This window comes from Rissa tridactyla, chromosome 2 (assembly GCF_028500815.1).
Source record: "Rissa tridactyla isolate bRisTri1 chromosome 2, bRisTri1.patW.cur.20221130, whole genome shotgun sequence".
NCBI classification, from domain to species: domain Eukaryota; kingdom Metazoa; phylum Chordata; class Aves; order Charadriiformes; family Laridae; genus Rissa; species Rissa tridactyla.
Window position 1 is genome coordinate 147,295,738 of NC_071467.1, and position 19,864 is coordinate 147,315,601.

At 38.9% G+C, this 19,864-nt stretch overlaps 1 protein-coding gene across 2 annotated transcripts in view; it reads right to left on the reverse strand.

Annotated features, from left to right (window-relative positions):
• Positions 1-19,864, reverse strand: part of NEBL (nebulette) — a 276,747-nt gene that overhangs the window by 246,189 nt on the left and 10,694 nt on the right. The window lies entirely within an intron of this gene.

The following is a 19,864-nucleotide window of genomic DNA, read 5'->3' on the forward strand; positions in this document are numbered from 1 at the left end:
CCCACAAAATTCTGATGATAAATGAAACTCTTGTCTGTGTCTATACAGAAAAGGGCAGAAAGTACTTCTTGTGATACAAACTAATTCAATGCTGTCTTAAATAAAAAGAAATAACAACTCTGTGAGTTTAAGAGCACAAAAACTTGCACAGAAGTTGCTTATTTTTTCTAATTCTCTCCTAATAAGGGCTATGCCATTTTACTGTGAACAGTATTCTGAATAAGTTACTGCATAATTGTACTTAACTGTTTCTGAATACATTCTGAAGAGGTGAATGAAAGAAAAACAATACAGAAATCTCATCAACGCTGTTATACCTTCTTATTTCAACAACATTTCACTTTGGTAAGATTTTATTCCCAAACAGTCATCCTGAAGATGAAGACATCCCTCTTCTAGCAGTTATAGTTCTCAATATCTGCTGATTTCTGTAATCACATCCCCTCTTACATCCCGCAGTTTTCCTTCTCCAGTTTTACTCTCTTCTTTTCTTTTTCCTTGGATCCTCACTCACTCAGAGCCTCGACACCCTTCCTTTTATTTCTCATTCCTCCTCCGCAGTTTCTTTGCTTTCATTCTGCCTGCTGCCCTCTTTTCCAGCTATCTGTACACTGTAAGAAATATTTAAATAGAAGATCTCACTTTGAAAACTCGTCTCCCCTGGCAGCCTCCATGGGCTGGGGCGGCCGCTGGCACTGGCAGGCGCGTGTTGCTAAGCAGCACTTTAGCACCCTGTTTGAGGGACCAGGAATCAGCTCTGCTCCGCGCCGCTGATGCAACACCCTGGTTTGCAGAGAACAGGGGGCCTGCATACCTCCATCACGGGGAGATCAAAGTCCTGTTCATTTTTGGAGGCGCGTAGGAGGACAGAGGCAAGAGTATATTGTCTTTTTTTAAATAAAAACGTAAATAAGCTTTCCTAATGTGCCCTCGGTATGCTATTCCCACCTCTAGAAGATAAGTGATGTATTGCAGTTAAAGAACTTTCAGAGAATCATTTTTTGGCCACGGACACAGAGAAATATCTTTAAAATCAAAGCCAACATCCATTCATAACCAGCTCACCAAATGAGGCAGCCTCTCTGCTGCTTTCTAACTGCATCTGACCTTATCCTAAGTCCTTTTGCAGAATCATAGAATTGTCTAGGCTGCAAGGGGCCTTTCAGACCATCAAGTACAACCATCAACCTAACATTGACAAAAACCATCACTAAACCATGTCCTTAAGCACCACATCTACATGTCTCTTAAATACCTCCAGAGATGGCGACTCAGCCATTTTCCTGGGCAGCATATCCCAACGCTTGATAACTCTTTCGGTGAAGAAATTTTTCCCAATAACTATCCTAAACCTTCCCTGGTGCAACCTGAGGCCATTTCCTCTTGTCCTATTGCCTGTTACTTGGGAGAAGAGACCGACACCCACCTCACTACAATCTCCTTTCAGGTAGTTGTAGAGAGCGATAAGGTCTCCCCTCAGCCTCCTTTTCTCCAGACTGAACATACCCATTTTCCTCTGCTGCTCCCCGTAAGACTTGCGCTCCAGACCCCTCACCAGATTCGTTTCCCTTCTCTGGACACGGTCCAGCACCTCAATGTCTTTCTTGTAGTGAGGGGCCCAAAACTGAACACAGTACTCGAGGTGGGGCCTCACCAGTGCCGAGTACAGGGGGACGATCACTTCCCTAGCCCTGCTGGCCACGCTATTCCTGATACAAGCCAGGATGCTCTTGGTCTTCTTGGCCACCTGGGCATACTGCTGGCTCATATTCAGCAGTCGACCAACACCCCCAGCTCCTTTTCCACCAGACATCTCTCCAGCCACTCCTCCCCAAGTCTGTAGCACTCCCTGGGGCTGTTGTGACCCAAGTGCAGGACCCATCACTTGGCCTTGTTGAACCTCATACCACTGGCCTCAGACCATCGATCCAGCCTATCCAGGTCCCTCTGTAGAGCCTTCCTCCCCTCAAGCAGATCAACACTCCCACCCAACTTCGTGTTGTCTGCAAACTTACTGAGGGTGCACTCAATCCCTTCATCCAGGTCATTGATAAAGATGCTAAAGACAATTGGCCCCAATACTGAGCCCTGGAGAACACCACTTGTGAGCAGCTGCCAACTGGATTTAACTCCATTCACCACCACTCTTTGGGCCCAGCCATTCAGTTAGTTTTTTACCCAGAGTACACCCATCCAAGCCAACAGTAGCCAGTTTCTCCAGGAGAATGCTGCAGGAAACTGTGTCAAAGGTTTTACTAAAGTCCAGGTAGATAACATCCACAGCCTTTCCCTCATCCACTAAGCAGGTCACCTTGTCATAGAAGGAGATCAAGTTAGTCAAGCAGGACCTGCCTGCAGGACCCATTAGGCCCACAGCATGAGGAGGTCCTGTGTATTTTGGACACTGGGCAGAGTGCTGAAACAGTCTCTGCTGGGTAAACATTTCAGGGCAAAGCGACATAATCACAGCCAGCCTAAGTCTGGTCAAAATTGTTACTCACATACAGGTAAACAGCAGGGCATGGTCCTGCAGCAGGATCTGCACTGTGATAGCATTAGATGGGACTACTATCATTTCTCATCCAGATGTAATTTCTAGGTCCTCCCTGAGTTCTTCTCAAATCTCAAGTGTAACTGGTTACCTGGATATTAAGACATATATAGTATAAGAGCCATACCCCAGATCCTGTACCTGTTTTGAACCTGACTCTAGATGGCTTATCTTACTAAAAACCATGAATAGCAGATACCAATCCCTGAATAGCAGATACCAACCCCTGAATAGCAGGCCTTCATTTTGGAAAAGGGATAGGAGGATGAACATAGAAATGGCAGTGTCTTCTCACTGAACAGCACGTATTACTCCCTCACTTCGTCTTCCTCGTTCAGACCATACTCACTCCCTCAGGTGAAATGGAGATGTTCAAGTCCTGAGGTGGACAAGCAGAAACTACAGCACTGGGGATCATGGCAGTATGCCCTTTATCTACTTTTTTTTTTTAATATGTAGTAACATCCTACCATATAAATTCAAAACATGATTGTAAGAACAAATAGAATACAAGTTAGTTCTTACATAGTGCTTTTCATGAGTGTAGCAAATAACAGTCTCCTCATTTAACAGATTAAAAAGACACTTAGGTGTAGACAAAAAGTAATTGTCCCATGAACCAGTAGAACAAAGAAGAACTGTACACAGATCTTAGGACTCCTCAGACTCTGGCAGTCATCTAGCCACTGGACAGGACCGCCACCTTGGGTGGTTATGGTTCTTCCTAAGGCACTCTGATGCCACCATGATCACAGCCTGCTACCCTAGTGGCATCATCAATTAGTGATGATTGTAACTTCTCCTGACAACAGTTGCATTACTGCATCCAATTAATATGACAGAAGCATTCACATAATCACCTCACTACAGACAGTAAACAATTTGTTCTTCTCTATTTCAGCCACCTTAAGTACATTCCATCTTTTAGATACTTTCTCAAAAATTTTCTGAAGAGTCACATTTTCCATTAGCTCATTTTTGCCTATGCAGTGATTGGGAAGAGAGCCTCTGGAAGTGATAGAGAAGATAGGCTAAATACAAGTCAGCACTATGATACTGTTGTTAAAATGTAAATGTCACTCTGTAAAAGACAAAGTAGGCAGGATCTGTAGAAAGCAGCAGGAATTAAAAGAGTTTTTGAAAGTATAATTTAGGAAAAAGGACTACAGGAATTAAGTTTTTTCAGTCTAAAAAGACAAAGTCTGAGGTGAGCCATGGTAACAGCATTCTAATACATAAAATGTTACAAAAAATAAGAGTTAGCAATTGTTCACCACATCCACTAGGGAAGAAGAAAAAGAATTAAGATAAAACTGCAGAAAACAAGATTAATTTCAGAAAAACCATGAACTGTAAGGACATAATAGAGTAAGGATGCTAAGAAAACAGAATTTTAAGAACATATTAAGCAAACAGATATTCAGCATAATTTAGGTAAACTTAGTCCTACTGCAGTGCAAGCTGGGCTAAAATGATCTAAAGTTGGCTTCCGGTCTTTAGCTCCTCCACGCGCTACGCTAAGACAATGCATGCATTAGCTATATTTTTATAAAAAGACATGCAGAACAACGAGCATAATTATATCGATTTGTCATATAATTTTCATTAGTTTCTTCGTAAAGATTCATTTATTTCTACTTAAGGTAGACAAAATAACACTTCTCTACCTCTAGGTATAATTACCATACATCATTATCAGCTTCCTATCACAGACCTGCATTGGGTACTTACTTGGTCACTCACACCGGAGAGCTGAAATAGTTTCAGACACGATGCTAGGTACGTCACTTCCTTGCGTGCCACTTACCACAAAAATTTCTGTCTTGCCTAGACTACTCCTGTGAGACAACTAAAGCAAGGACAAGTCTTGGGCCTCTTTTTCTTTGTAAGAAGTAACATAAAGATACTTGAAAAGCAATAAGCCCCATTTCCACAGATTTTCCCTTAGCCAGCACACCCACCACCTTCCAGCTCTCGCACTCTACTTTTGATCTCTCTCTCGACTTCAGAGCCGCTCCAGCAGTGCACTATTAAAGGACTCAACACCCCAGGTATGGGGCTCGCTCAGTCTCCTCATTACCTAAGGCAACACCCAAATGTGAAGGGTGGCATACACTTTTGGATAGATAGCGTCCTATCAGCAATAGGGAAGCTTGGGGTTAGGGAGGTGCTGTCTTCTGGTTTTACATATAACTATATTAATTGACACAATGAAAATTAATACTTAATGTCTAGTCAGACCAACATGACATTCAGTATCTAACCAGATTCACAATTTTTTTCCATGTATATTCTTTACAAAGAATATTAATATAGGACTGATACTTTTCCACTAGCCATCCCTGCTGATCGAAGATGTAATCAATAGTCAAAGTAAACTAAACTTAAATGTCCAAAAATTCTAAATTTTGATTATACAGGAACAGTTCTATGAAAAAAGAAAATCCTAATTTATGTATAGTCTGAAGTATACATTTTACAGAAGATATTATAAAGCAGAACTAGAAGTGTATTCATAACTTCCCTTTCACTTCAGAGCTAATGTCAGCACAATATTTATGAGATTATGGGTACATTATAAGTAGGCCAGAAATTTAATATCAAATGTCTATCTTATGGAAAATTACTTACTCTGCAAGTAAATGAGCAGGGAACTGGTCCCTCAAAAGAGAATAAGTAACAATAAATCAAACAGAATTTTTTCCAATTAGTTAAAATATCTGACTATTTAACAGTTTAAGTATTACATTCTTAAGAAACAAGGTTTTTCAATAAAGAATGTTATCCTTATTCAAACAAAGAAAACACTTCTGTGGGTTCTCTCACTGTGACAGATTATAGGTCTCTGTGCTCTCCAGTCTCAAGGTTTTCTCAGAAGTTAATCACTCAGTGAGTGACAGCAAAAATAGTCACAGACAACAGCCAGTATGGGCCAACTGTTAACTTCTCTATTAAATCTGGATCCATGTCATTAGTTGGAGAGTTCATTAACATCAACCTCCAAACTGAAACAAAAGGAACATTTTGTAATGGTATTTCTTAGTACGATACTTTATTCATGTAGCATGAGTTGTACAGATGTAGGGGGAAATCTAAAGGCAATGCAGAAGGACCTTCATATGGTGTTGCATTTCTAAAATATTAATGAAAGTTTTTTCTACCAAAAAATGATCATTGTTCACCTTTGTTAATCAAACAGAAAAAAACATACAATATAGATAATAGCTATTTGATTCTTGCTTTTTCAAAAGTCGTAAGGGAACGTCACCTGGGAGACCCAGGAGAATACCTAAGAGCAGCAGCAGAGAGCAGCCTCTGTGTTTCAAAACAACTTGGAAGCAAACAATTCAAAAAGCAGAACAACGTGGGTACTCGCTTGATGGAAACTGCATTACCAACTGAGCGACTGCATGGTGTGAAAGGCAGTGCGATGATTTGCTGTGCACAGAAAGTCCACAGGATTAAAAAAAAAAAAAAAAAAAAAAATTCTTGCCCTTCTATAGGCAGGGTGTCACACCATGGTCTCCTTTTTCTTTCTAAACTAAATCCAGCCACTGTAAGGCTCGGGCCATAATGTTTCACTATGAGAAATGTGGTCAAAGGAATACGCTGGTGTTGCAGTGCTGACTAAAAAGCACAGTTAATGCCAACCACCACCTCCATAGAGCCTGGTAAATAAAAAAGTCTCATGACTAACTAGCAGAGTATTCCAAAAATACTGCTTTCATTGCCTACACAGTTATCACCAAAATAAGGAAAATGTTTTCTTGAGCTTTTAAATTAACAGAAAAAGTTATATTTTAATAGTATTTGGTTTTTTCCAGTTCCTATCCAAAAAAGTCAAGGACAGATCTTTATTATATAGATTTAAGATTTACTGGGTATACAGTATGAGCATAGATCTTCTGTCAAAGAATTCGTACGTGTCTTCCTTTATATGTAAATGAAGATTTAATAAAAAACAGACAAAACACACAGGAGATTATAAAACAAAGAGAGAGCTTGGAGAGAGGAGATAAATTGCTGACTTTGCTTTAGCAATTTAATTTTTTTTTTTTTTAATGAAAGACCATAGAAAGGGTTTCCATACACTGAACACAAATTAATCAGATCATTCTGAAAGGGCAAAACTAAACTGGGGGAAAAAAAAAAGAAAAAAAAAATCAGTAGACCATCAGATCTTACACTGAAAGAGTATAAAGGGTATAGCCCCTCTGTGCTGTCTGGCTGCAGCGTTGCCCAAAGTGACTGAAATCCTGTGTCTTGGAAGAAAAAGGGCTCTGCTTGTTGGAGAGCCTACCATCCAGGGTCTGGATGTCATAAACGCTTTTACCTCATTGTTCTCTGCATGTAGTTTCAGAGACCAATCCAATCCTGTATAATTTTCTTTTAAAAAGTGCGTTTAGAAAAATACTTTTTAAAATAGCAGAGATGCTCACTCTACATGTTTCATTAAGATTTTAAAAAGGCATATGACTAAATTCAGACTTTTTGCAACATTTTTAATTGTCTGTGAAACATATTTTTTTGCTCAGGACATTTGACATATTTTTTAAAACGTCAATCCAAAATGTAACTCAAAATTCAAAAGTATCTCAGCTGAATGAATCCTGCTTTGTCAGTTTTAACAGGGCTTATAACCAATCCAATCTCCATGAACTCATCAATACAAAATAAATTATGTTTGAACTCACCTAATTTTCCTCATAGCTATGCTTGAAGAATTCACAAACTGCCCTTGGTTATTAGACCCAAGGCAATACTGTCATAAATTTCAGATCAATCATAGAACCATAGAACAGCCCAGGTTGGAAGGGACCTCAAGAGATCATCTGGTACAGCCTTTCGTGGGAAAAGGAGCCTAGGTGAGATTATCTAGCACCCTGTCCAATTGCATTTTGAAAACCTCCAGCGATGGGGAGTCTACCACATACCCGGGGAGGTTGTTCCAGTGAATGATTGTTCTTACTATAAAAAATTTCTTTCTTGTGTCGAGATAAATCTTGTCCCAGTGCAACTTGGATCCATTGTTCCTTGTCTTCTCCATGTGGCTCCTTGTGAAGAGAGAGCCTCCTTCCTCTTTGTAGCTGCCCTTTAAGTACTGGAATACTGTGATGAGGTCCCCCTTCAGCCTTCTCTTCTCCAAGGAGAAAAGACCTAAGGCCTTCAGTTTTTCCTCCGAGGGCAGTTTCTCCTGTCCTTTGATCATCTTTGTGGCCCTCCTTTGGACCCTTCTCTAGTCTGTTTGTGTCTTTCTTGAATTGTGGGGACCAAAACTGGACACAGGTCTCCAGATGCGGCCTGGAGATGCAGAACAAGAGATCACCAAAAGCAGAACAACAACTATTTTTCTTCTTAAACTGGGATAATAAATATTCTGAGATACAAAATGCTGATTTTTTTTGTAGTTGTTGTTTTTTGATTTGTTTTCATATTAATGATGCAGGTTTGAATAACACAAGAATCTGAAGAAGGCAATGATGCAGGGACAGTCTCCTAGGGCTCAGTGTGCAGTGAGGTGACAGGCAGAGCTCAAAAATAGGCTTAAAAATGTAATGGAACAACCGAAATCTTTCCTCTCCTGCAAACTTGCTCAAGAACCTATGAAACACCAAAGGGCTGGAAACATGAGCTGGTAGGAGCACCAGAAAATTAAGATACTTGGTTCTGACAGCCGTTGTAAACTGTCTCTCTCGCACGCAGAAGATCCACTTGAAAGGTAAACCTCTGTATCTGAGTCAGTCCATGAAGATTAAGTTAACACAACTAACAAGGAATAAAGTCTATTTCACTTACCATAAAATGAGTCAGATGAACTGAAATCTTAAAGCATTTATTTCTCCACTGACTACAAAAAATGGGACTAGAGCAATGATATCAGCCAACGTATACCAGCATGAGATATGTCAAAGGTGCCACCCACAGTTTTCCAGTCAAGGGATATGACAATAGTGGAACAACCATAATAGCTTACAAGCATTTGAAAGCAGAAAGCAAAACATTGAACTGAACAGAGCCATGTGAATGACCTTTTTAAAATAATAATTATTTCTTTTGCATTCTCACAATACATACAGAAAAAAAAATCTGAAGAAGAAATTACAGGTATCAGTTTGTATAGGTCTTCATAAATTTTTTGAGCCTGATAGGAACCTGAATAACTTAATTTCACAAGGAAACTGAGGTAAATGTACTAGGCAGAGAGGCAAAAGTGTTATTATTTCATTATGTAACAGCATCATGTTTGGCCCTGCACAAAACATCCAGGTGTCTGGCCTAAGAGTTGTTTAAATGTTCTGAGTTGAAGAACACAAGCTTTTTATGCTTTAAAATACATATGGAACAGCAGAATAAATTCATGTCTCATCATACATGATGTTTAGTTTTGTTTTAGTTATAAATTTGTTTCATTTATTTGCCTTTTTTTTTTTCCTGGGGTTGGGTCTGTGCTTAGAGCAAGCTCCAGGATTTTAATAACACTCCATCTGCCTCAGAGGTGCTTGCTTAATTTTTGCTTTTCATAGACATTTTACACAATAAGCTCGCTAGCATTAGAAATTTCTGTTTCTGAATTCTTCTGCAATGTATTGCAGCGGACGTAAACAGGAATCTTGAGCCCTGTTTGCAAAGATATGAAAGACCTTAAAGATTTCAGGAAACCTTAAAATACACTAATTGCAAATACCTGAGGGGACACAACACACAACAGCCAACACTTCTCCAGATACTTCCTTTAGCTGTCAAAAAAAGATGTTTTACAAGTCTCATGATGCTTAATTTCTAACACGCTTCTCTCTCCTGGGAATGAAAGTGTAACACCATGTAAAAATGAACTGTGAGTCTCTCTCTCTCTTACAGCATATTCCTGATATCAATGCAAGTCTTACAAAACAACTGCCACATCAAAATTGCAGTCCCATGGAAGTAAATTGCTAAACCTCAGGATTTCAGATTCACCTACAAATTGCAAATCAGCTTTATCCAAAACTACCACCAAACCACATACAACGGTGTGAGTCAGGTGTCAGGTGAGTGACAAAAAACATCACCCCATACAAAGACACTCACTGTAAGACACACTGTAAATACAGAGGTTATTAGAAACATTCAGCTGAAATACACACCCACATTGTGTACTTGCTTTCCTTACAACATCTTTAATTATAAGGATATTGTAGATATATTATCATAAATCAACAAATCTGTTTCCGCAGCATGTTACTAGGCAACTGTATCCAAGACCTTGTGTAAATGAGATTAAAATTCCAAGGTAATGAAACTCAAATACAACCTCACATTCAATAGCCAAAGAGAGTTGAACATGTTCATATTAAAGAAAAAGGGTCTGTTTAGTTTTATGGTTGTTGAAATAGTTTAGATATGTAGAAAATGTAAATCTGTGTATATCAGTCGTAGGCATTTCCACTGTACAATAAACCGTGCAAAGACCTAACAATGCCGGTATATTATTCAGATAAAATAACTAGAAACTTTGTCAAATGAGTTTCATTATTCATCGTATGCATTTCATTCTTCCACTTAATGGTATCCAAACCATACAAAAATCAATACTACTTTAAATAATGTATTATTAGTTATTATTAAAACTCTTAAGAAAAAATATATCACTCACACAGTGTGAAAGATGCATACTGTAGTACAGTGGCTTATTTTTTTGGCTGCAGTTACAATATTAAAAAAGCCTTTTATATATATATATTTTACGACTTCCAGTTGTAAATACACTTAAGTATAAGTACTTTTCTAATAACTGGCTGCACTTGGTATGTATGTCCCCATCGTTCCAGCACTCAGATGTTCACTGGGCTTATCAAGTAACATGAGGAAACTCCAGTTCAGACAGAGTAGACCAGAATACCCTCTAACCAGAAGAGGTTGTCATAAGCATGTGAAATCTTTCTGCCACCGTCAGTGCTGCCTTCACACAGAATTTCAAAGTTCGAGTTACCTGACCTCATAGTGAATGTGATTATTTTAAAAGGCATCTCACATTTAAGGAAGGATGACTGTGATTTTACTGCTCCTGGCTCACAAGTCTCTATGACAAGAGCAGAAACCACCTACAATGGAAACAGAGCCTTCCTGGAGGCAGTTTGTTCCGTGTTCAGCCTGATTTCTAGGAACTTGGGGCCACCACAAGCCCTTTCTGCTCCAAGCACACATTCCATTCTTTGACATTGTCTCCTTTTACACATACATACATCTTAGCAAACAGTCTTGTTTTCTTTAAACCTACAAAATAAAAACCCGCACTGCATATACACACCACCTGCTGGGGAGAAGATGAGAGAATAAACATGTGACAGACATTAATCACGATGCTTAATGCACTCCTGGCATGCTCTCCGCTACCACAGCAAGGAGAATCATCTAACAACCTGTGTGGATGAAGCAGAAGGGGAAATCTGCCAGCTTTATTCGCTCATGATTTTTAAGTTCTTCTGCCTGTTTCAAACATTTCAAGAACATACAATATGCGCAGAGCCCTTCCCATTCTGAATTCTCCTGCAGTGACAACTTGGTCCATACCCCAGCCTTCCTGGAATGTCACATTTCTGTACCTCCCCACTCCTCTTTCACCCAGGATGTACTTCAATATACTGCTGCTTTGTGCCAGTGATACCGTGAAGTAAGTACTTCTCTCCCCACTGCTTTACATATTTCTTGTCTTACAGAAATGGTTACAAGTTTTAATATTTTACGTCAGTTGAAACATGCAGGCACATGCAGGAGAACAGGGTGATCAGGCCCAGTCAGCATGGGTTTGTGAAGGGCATGCCTATCAAACCTAATATCCTTCTATGATAAGGTGACCCACTTAGTGGATGAGGGAAAAGCTGTGGATGTTATCTACTTGGATTTTTGCAAAGCTTTTGACACTGTTTCCCACAGCATTCTCCTGGAGAAACTGGCTGCTCATGGCCTGGACAGGTGTACTCTTCGCTGGGTAAAAAACTGGCTGGATGGCCGTGCCCAGAGAGTGGTGGTAAATGGATTTAAATCCAGTTGGTGTCCAATCACAAGTGGTGTCCCCCAGGGCTCGGTGCTGGGGCCGGTTCTCTTTAATATCTTTATCAATGATCTGGATGAAGGGATCGAATGCACCCTCAGTAAGTTCGCAGATGACACTAAACTGGGCGGGCGTGTTGATCTGCTTGAGGGTAGGTTGGCTCTGCAGAGGGATCTGGACAGGCTGGACCGATGGGCTGAGACCAATGGTATGAGGTTCAACAAGGCCAAATGCCGGGTCCTGCACTTGGGTCACAACAACCCCATGCAGCGCTACAGGATTGGGGCAGAGTGGCTCGAAAGCAGCCCGGCAGAAAAGGACCTGGGGGTGTTGGTTGACAGCCGGCTGAATATGAGCCAGCAGTGTGCCCAGGTGGCCAAGAAGGCCAACAGCATCCTAGCCTGTATCAGGAATAGTGTGGTAAGCCGAACTAGGGAAGTGATCATCCCCCTGTGCTCGGCACTGGTGAGGCCCCACCTCGAGTACTGCGTTCAGTTTTGGGCCCCTCGCTACAAGAGGGACATTGAGGTGTTGGAGCGCGTCCAGAGAAGGGCTACAAAGCTGGTGAGGGGTCTGGAGGACAAACCTTATGAAGAACGACTGAGGGAGCTGGGGTTGTTTAGCCTGGAGAAGAGGAGGCTGAGGGGAGACCTTATCACCCTCTACAACTACCTGAAAGGAGGCTGTAGAGAGATGGGGGCTGACCTCTTCTCCCTGGTGACAAGTGATAGGATGAGGGGAAACGGGTTCAAGTTACGTCAGGGGAGGTTTAGATTGGATATTAGGAAACATTTTTTCACTGAAAGGGTTATTAAACATTGGAATAGGCTGCCCAGGGAGGTGGTGGATTCACCATCCCTGGAGGTGTTTAAAAAAAGGGTAGATGGGGCACTTAGGGACATGGTTTAGAAGTGGCTCTTGTCAGGGTAGGCTAAAGGTTGGACTCGATGATCTTAAAGGTCCCTTCCAACCTCAACAATTCTATGATTCTATGATTCTATGAAATATAAATTAACCACATTCTCCGCTATCCTAATGTCTACATCTTCTTGTAAGGCCAATAAAAGCTGTTCTGCTTACAGCAAGAATGAAATCAAACCAGAACAAAATATTCCACTGAGCACGTCTCTCCCACTGGGGAAAGGGTGACAAATGGAACACTCAGGACAGTATAAAAGACTGTATTTCTTAATTCCTTCCATTGAGAAAACAGAACATAGAGTAGGTAGTGGCCTGCTTCAATTATTTTTTTCAATTACTTTTCAGAAACATCATCTACACTACTGTTATCCTGTGATGGGAGAAGCTTAGGAGATACGAGCAACAGTTCTAAGTCGACTATTTGCAACCACATCTAAACAGCACCTTTAACTTTTAAGAGATCCTCTTCAAAGCAGTGTCTGAAAAAAAACCTACCACCATACAGGGTATTTTTGAGTATTTCATTCCGTCAACCTTCCTTTGATACTCTACACTTACGGCAAGGTTGTTTCAGTCAATTGTCCTTAGTTTTAGCAGTCAGTCCTCAAAATGATGTTCCAGGACATGAAGAATTCCAGCCCCCCCATCAGAGATACATACTATTTTATAACATATAAAGCTGATGGGCCAATATAAACTAATATCCCCTGGGTAAAAGGTATTCAACTATGACAAATAATAGGCACTCTGCAAACAAATGAAATAATTGACGATAGTGCTCTTCAAGTGTTCACTTTAAAAATGATGGTACAAATGACATTCTGACTCTGCAGGATCTTTTCCTTTTGTGCGTTCAGTGCATTCCTATTTTAAGGTCTGATTTTTTATGGGAACAGCAAGTATTTTCTGCTTTTCGCCCGTCTATATTGCAAGGCTAACACAGCTGAGACAAATTCCTAGGCATCAACAGAATTGTTTATGAAGGTCTACTTAGTACAGCCTTCATGAAGATTGTGGCATATGGAAAATCTTTCCAGCTCAGATGTCTACTTCTAACATTACCCGTTGGTTTTATATCCAGCATCTTCCATGTACTAAAGGTGTGATTATGCCTCTCCTATTTAAAAATAATCCCATCACTTCTTTGGGGAAACTGATAGTTGCTTGACTATTTGTAGAGCTCTGAATGCTGATGTTTTCCCAACTCTTGTCCATCTACTCCTTAATTTACTATAACCAAAACAGATGACTTTTTAGTATAGTTGCTTTATAGCAGATATGAAAATGGTGCCATGAAGGCTTCCGGTGCTGTTTATTTATCTTTAAGGAAAGTGCCAGATTACTTCTTTTCCCTTATTTTGCTTTAGAAAAAGAACTTTTGAAAATTAACATAAGCATTCTCACAAGCTACACTGAGACAGGAAAAAAAATCTGTAAGAAGACAATTTACTATTAAATTGTCTCACTGACCATAATTGCCCAAAATAAAAATTGCAAGCAATGTATGTACTGAAATGACGAACACAATTCATTCCAGAATAAACATTTTTAAAATAATTATATATTTTACAGCTCAGTATACTTTTTCACTGTAATAAACATAGGAAAACAATGCCATTAATATATGTTTGTTCAGCACTTAGAGGTGTATTGTTTCAAGTCTAGAATTAAAAAAAAAATGGTTTGGGTGAAAGTAGGTGTGCATACAGCTGTGAGGAAAAGCAGAGGAATCATTTTTATCTTAACTTTAATTTGCTCACAGTTACCAAGCAGTTACGTTGCAAAGAAAAATGTACAAAACCATAACAGGTCATTTCACTGTGAAAAACAACAAAGCGCCAAGTAGTCAAATTTAAAATCTCCCTAACTTTAACAGTCTAAACTAGAACTGTCAAGATACTAGTCAGAGGAGTGTCTTTCTTTTTTGTTGTATATATGGGACATAGCTGTTCCCAGTAACAAAATACAAACTGACATTAGTCTGTATCTCAGGTAAGAAAAGCCAACTGGGCAAATAGGAGAGTGACTCTTCTCTTAAAGGTTACTGTTAAATAAGATATACATATAGCAAAAGAACCATCATTCACAGGATGTAAAACATGTTTATTAGCAACTTTTAAATTATGCTGTGTTTAAAGGTATAGTCTCCATTCTAGTAATATATTAAACATACATGTGATTACAGAAGACATCCAGTTCCAAAGGGTGGTTGGTTTATAAGTTTTATTCTGTAACTTCATTGCAAGAGCAAAAATTTCAGCAGACACACTATCAGTTTTAGACCTTGAGCAAAAACCTTCCAGAGCAATCATACAGGAAACACAAACCATAGAGGGTAAGGAATCCAATTCAAAATAAGTTAGATCTATGTGTTTGTGAGAAAATTAAATTGGAATGTATTGAAATACTGTCTTTGTAAGCATTTTAACAGTCTTAGGATTGTTTGGAGTTAACTATGCTCAAGGCTCAGGACTCCACTTTCCAGGGCAATATTCAACATAGTTATTGTGTGTAGTCTTTCCGATATGCCGCTTGACATATTAAAGTGATAGGAAGTGGACCATAAATGTTAACTCAAGCCTACATAAAAAAAGAAACACCACAGTTGTTAATAAAGCCCTAATAAAACTAAAAGAACGTATGTCTAATAAGAAGAAAATAAAAATTGTAGACTGCAACAGCTCTAAAGTCCATGTGTTAAAATGCTCCACGAGGCCATCACTATTACGAACTGCCTTTAAACTTCCTCCCACACTTCAGGGAGCAGCAGAACTTCTCACATGAATACGCAAAACATGAACATTACATGTGATTGTGAAAACCAGTTCTTTTTTGAGAAGCACTGTGATCTGGAATTTTTTTTAATATTCAAAATTTTCTTCAAAAACCATTTTCTCACGAAATGGCTATTCTTCACAAGCTATAGTAAAGAACACCAGCTATATTACAACTCCATGCTCTTGAAAATAATGTATTTTCTCTCCTTCTGCACTTGTAGGTTCTTATTTGTACATTGTCATCATAACACTAAATGTAATGTACAACTATAATAAAATTAACATATATAATTAATACATAATGTTTTAGTGTTTTTATAAAAGTTGCTTTGGTAAAATACACCTAAGCAAAATACTTTGTCCCTGAAATTAAACATTCTGCTACTATCAAACCAACACAGTTAAAATACAATTTCCTACAAAAAATAAAAAAAAAAAAAAAAAAAAAAGAGTTGAAACTGGCAGATGCATGCAAAACATCTCCTGGTAAGAAATTGTTCCACTGAAAAAAAAATTAGAACAGGTATAAAATTAATTAGTATTAATTATTACTATGAATTGTTAATCTATTATACTATCAACTTCAAAGATCCATTATAAGTCTGTTCCCGAACACCCTGTTCCAATTTCTTTGGTACAAAATGTATAGTTACTATTAACCACATGTATTAATAGCTGCTATCTCAGTTGTGAAGTAGTGCCTTATTGTAGCAGTCTCTTTGAAGATACACATCAAAAAGAGACCCTGAAACATTTACACATGAGACCCAAGTTTACAACAGTGCAGGTGGAAAATACAAGGGAGACACACCTGTCTCTCACACCATGGGCCATGCTCACAGCACACCAGATGCTGAATTACTGTCACACCTGAGGCACGCAACAGAGACAAGAAACCCACTGGAGAGATCTGACACCAAACAGCCAGGTGGCTTTGCCAAGGCACAAAGAAAAACAGCAGAAGAAAACAAAAGGGCCTGTTTGCTCACCAAACTAAGTCCACCAGAGTTGACATCTCCAGCATAGCAGAAGGGACAGGGTGAAGTAAGCTATGAAAAAGGGGAGCTGCCATTCTCCTCGGGGTAAAATAAGTAATTAGAGGAAAATAACCTTCAATTTCTAAAAGCACATTACAGTCTCCTTCGCATCCATACCCAGCTTGACAAGCTTAAATTTTCCTTTTGTTAATATATTCCATATACAGTATTATTCTGCATAGGAGACATATCTGTCATTGCCTTTTGGGCAGTAACAAAGAGTCCTGCTGCTGACCCAAATAAGGCCTGAAACAGAAGTAGCATGGTTATGAAAGTTCGGCATTTAATCAATACAAGAAACTGGAAGTTACTCTTTGGAGTTTCTCCTCCACAAAGACAAGTGTCATCCTGAAAGAAGGTCTTCAGCTCAAGGAGGATTAATACAAGGCTTGACCAGCTTGTGTTCAGAGTTCAGAATGTCTTTCCAAACTTCCTGAAGTAAAAAGCACAGAAAGCCCTATTTATAAATAATTTTTTAAGTTTTCCAAGTTCTACAAAAATATTCATCGGTACTGAAGCAGCTTAGTAGCCTATAGAACCAGATGTTCTTTTACATTTCAAAACAAACTCCAATATAATTATCTGGCTATGCCGAGTTGTTCATAATTGATAAACACAAAACATTAACAGCAACAATCTAAGTAATTACTGCTCAGAAGAATATCCATTTTCATCTCATTGGCAAAAAAGAAAGTTTGCAATATACCCTTGCTTGCATCAGACTACCAGAAAAACTAATTACATATGCTGTTCTCATTTTCACACAACTTTCACCATACCTCTTAGTTTCCCCTCAAGATTTTCATCTTCCTGGGGACACTATTTGGTACCCTATTGTTTCAGTGTACAGAAACATTTTTCAGCAGGCATAAAATTAAGTGAGAAACTATATTTTTTCCAACTGTCCTGATATTTCTTATGAATTAGTAACTTCATAACGATTTAAAGTTCCTCAAAGTTCCTGCAAGTTCCTCAAAGCAGGATGAAGTCTTCAGTACCTGCAGTGCCAGTAAACCAAATCATATTTCATATAACAACAGTATCTCTTATTCTATTCTGAATATCAATTTGTTATTGTTAAAATAACGACAGAATTAACAGAACTCAAGACTGTGAGCAAATACTCTGTTTCAGCCCCTGCAAGAATTGAGACCTGACTGCACGGAAAGAAGCATGAGATGGAGCAGACTGACCATTAACTCAACCAAAGCTCATCTACTTGCTCTTCCTTTTTCTTCTTCTAGCTTCTTCCATTCTTGTTAATATGGATTTCCAGCATTTCTGACACAACTGTAATGTAAGCCACATAGCAGTTTAAATAGTGAGTTATCTGAGAATGACTGTGTTAAATCTCTCTTTTGAGCTTCAGATCAAAATAAGCCAAAAGCTCATGACATATCCTGACTGATCACTCACCATGACAGTACCCCGTTCCTAATCAAAGCCTCCAAAGTGTGACCATTTCAGAAATTTAGTTTGTTATTGATAAATTGAAAAGCTCAACAAACATTTTTATAAATTATTTCTCTTTTCCATCTATCCTTCCTTTCTCTGCATGCACGCATACTCTTCTTTTCTTTCCTTGTGTAAGTAGATACATCATCACTGTTAAGTTTCCCATAATACTTATCTCTCATTTACTGGAGCTGTCAATTTCTTTCACATATTTCAGGGAATATTGTTCTTCTAAATATATCTTTTGAATTTTTTCCTCCAGCCTGCTTTTCCCTTTCCCCATTCCTCCTATCAATTTTGTACTAACGCCTCAGTGTTTCAACAAGTTACGCTAATAACACTGTAACAAACTTCATCGCTGTTTTCTGATAGCCTGACGAATTCCTATCAACTACTTCAAAATAAAACTCTCAGACCTTCCTGTTATAGCAAAATTTATTTCAAGTGTGCCTACACGATGGGCCACTGCAACTATTTTTTTAACAAAGCTTCTTCCAACGGTCATTCCTTCTCTTTATTCACCTCCAATCAGTATCACTTCTCTACTACCCATCAAATATGAACATCAACAAAGGCACTAGCATCACTGTATCAAACACAAACAGCAGCTCCAAAAAAAAAATAAATGAGTCCTTTAGGAAGCTTTGCTTTTCTACATATATATTTTCACGCAGGGTCTTTAAAACATGAACTACAACCTCCCTTACAGCAACATACCAAGTGTGCTGCCAGTTCTAGCAGTGGTAATCGTCTCCTGGTCAACCACCTATTGAGCACTGCTGTTGCTAGAAATCCTCATATCGGCCCGTTTTCTTTTTGTATGACCTGGCAAATCCAGTCAGAAACGTCTTCCCGCTTGCATTCACAGATGCACCCAACCAACACTATGCAACATGTGAGCACCCTGCTGTGTTGAACGTATGCTACTCTGCATTGCGCAGCAGAAACAGTCCATGGGTTTTTTTATTTAGGCAATTTGTTTCATCTTATGGCTTTTCCCCTCCACAAACTTAGCCACTTGCATTTTGATTATGTCTAAAATCAGCAATTTTTCAAAAATCTTTCCCTAAGTATTTCTATTTATAGTTTTCTGATATTAGAAGGAATTGCATTACAAGTATTGAATTCTTCCAAAGTAAAACTGGAACAAAACAAACCAAAACCACTTAGATTGCCAAGTTCAAAAAAATACCTGAGGTATAACGATATTAAAATGCAGCACAAATTTCTTTTTAAATTTGTGAAATTGGCATTGCACCAATACACCTGTGTGAAAAATGCTGCCATTTAGAGAGGCAGAACATGATGGACTACCTCCAAACATTTGCTCCCTTAAGGGGGGAAAAAAAAAAATCTAGTGTGAAATTGTGAAGCAAGGAGGAAACTTACACAGTTTTACATTTTAAGAAATCATCTTTAAAGAGTAACTATGCGCTTCCCAGAAAAGCCTTTGCAATATATGCTTAAACGATTACTGGCCAAATTACAATTAGTTTTTCATTTTTAGAACTAAGCTGCTATAGTCTTCTCTCAAGCGTGACACTGATCGCACATTTTTGTGCCCTCCTCACGTTAAGAAGTTAAGGGATCATCTACCATTCCACTGCAACCGAGAACAGGAGGACTTACAGGAGGGGAGCAAAGAGACAGGTGGAGGAGGAAATACAAAAAACTAAAAATTCTGCACTGCTCATCATCCAGACTTTGTACCCTGGTACAAGGAAAAGTTACACAGGCAACATGAATAGAAAGCAAAGGAAAATAACCTGGCCAACTCTGATGCAACAACAACTCTAACATCAGAAGACAGACGGAGGCACAGTGAAAAGAAATGGACGATCTGCAAATCAAGAATGAGAATTAACTGCAGGTTTTTGTTTTACAAAAAGTTACTGTGTGAGATGACGTAACTAGGGGCAGCATGAACTGGTTTGTGTTATTTATATTCAGGCAGACCAGTTCTTCAACAAGTATTTCACCTATTTCTTCTTACAGCAAACTTTTCCCTTGCGAATCCTGCCTACTGTCTCCTTTTCAAGAAACCTCAACATCACACAGCCAAATTCTGCCCTCAATGTAACTTCTACAATCT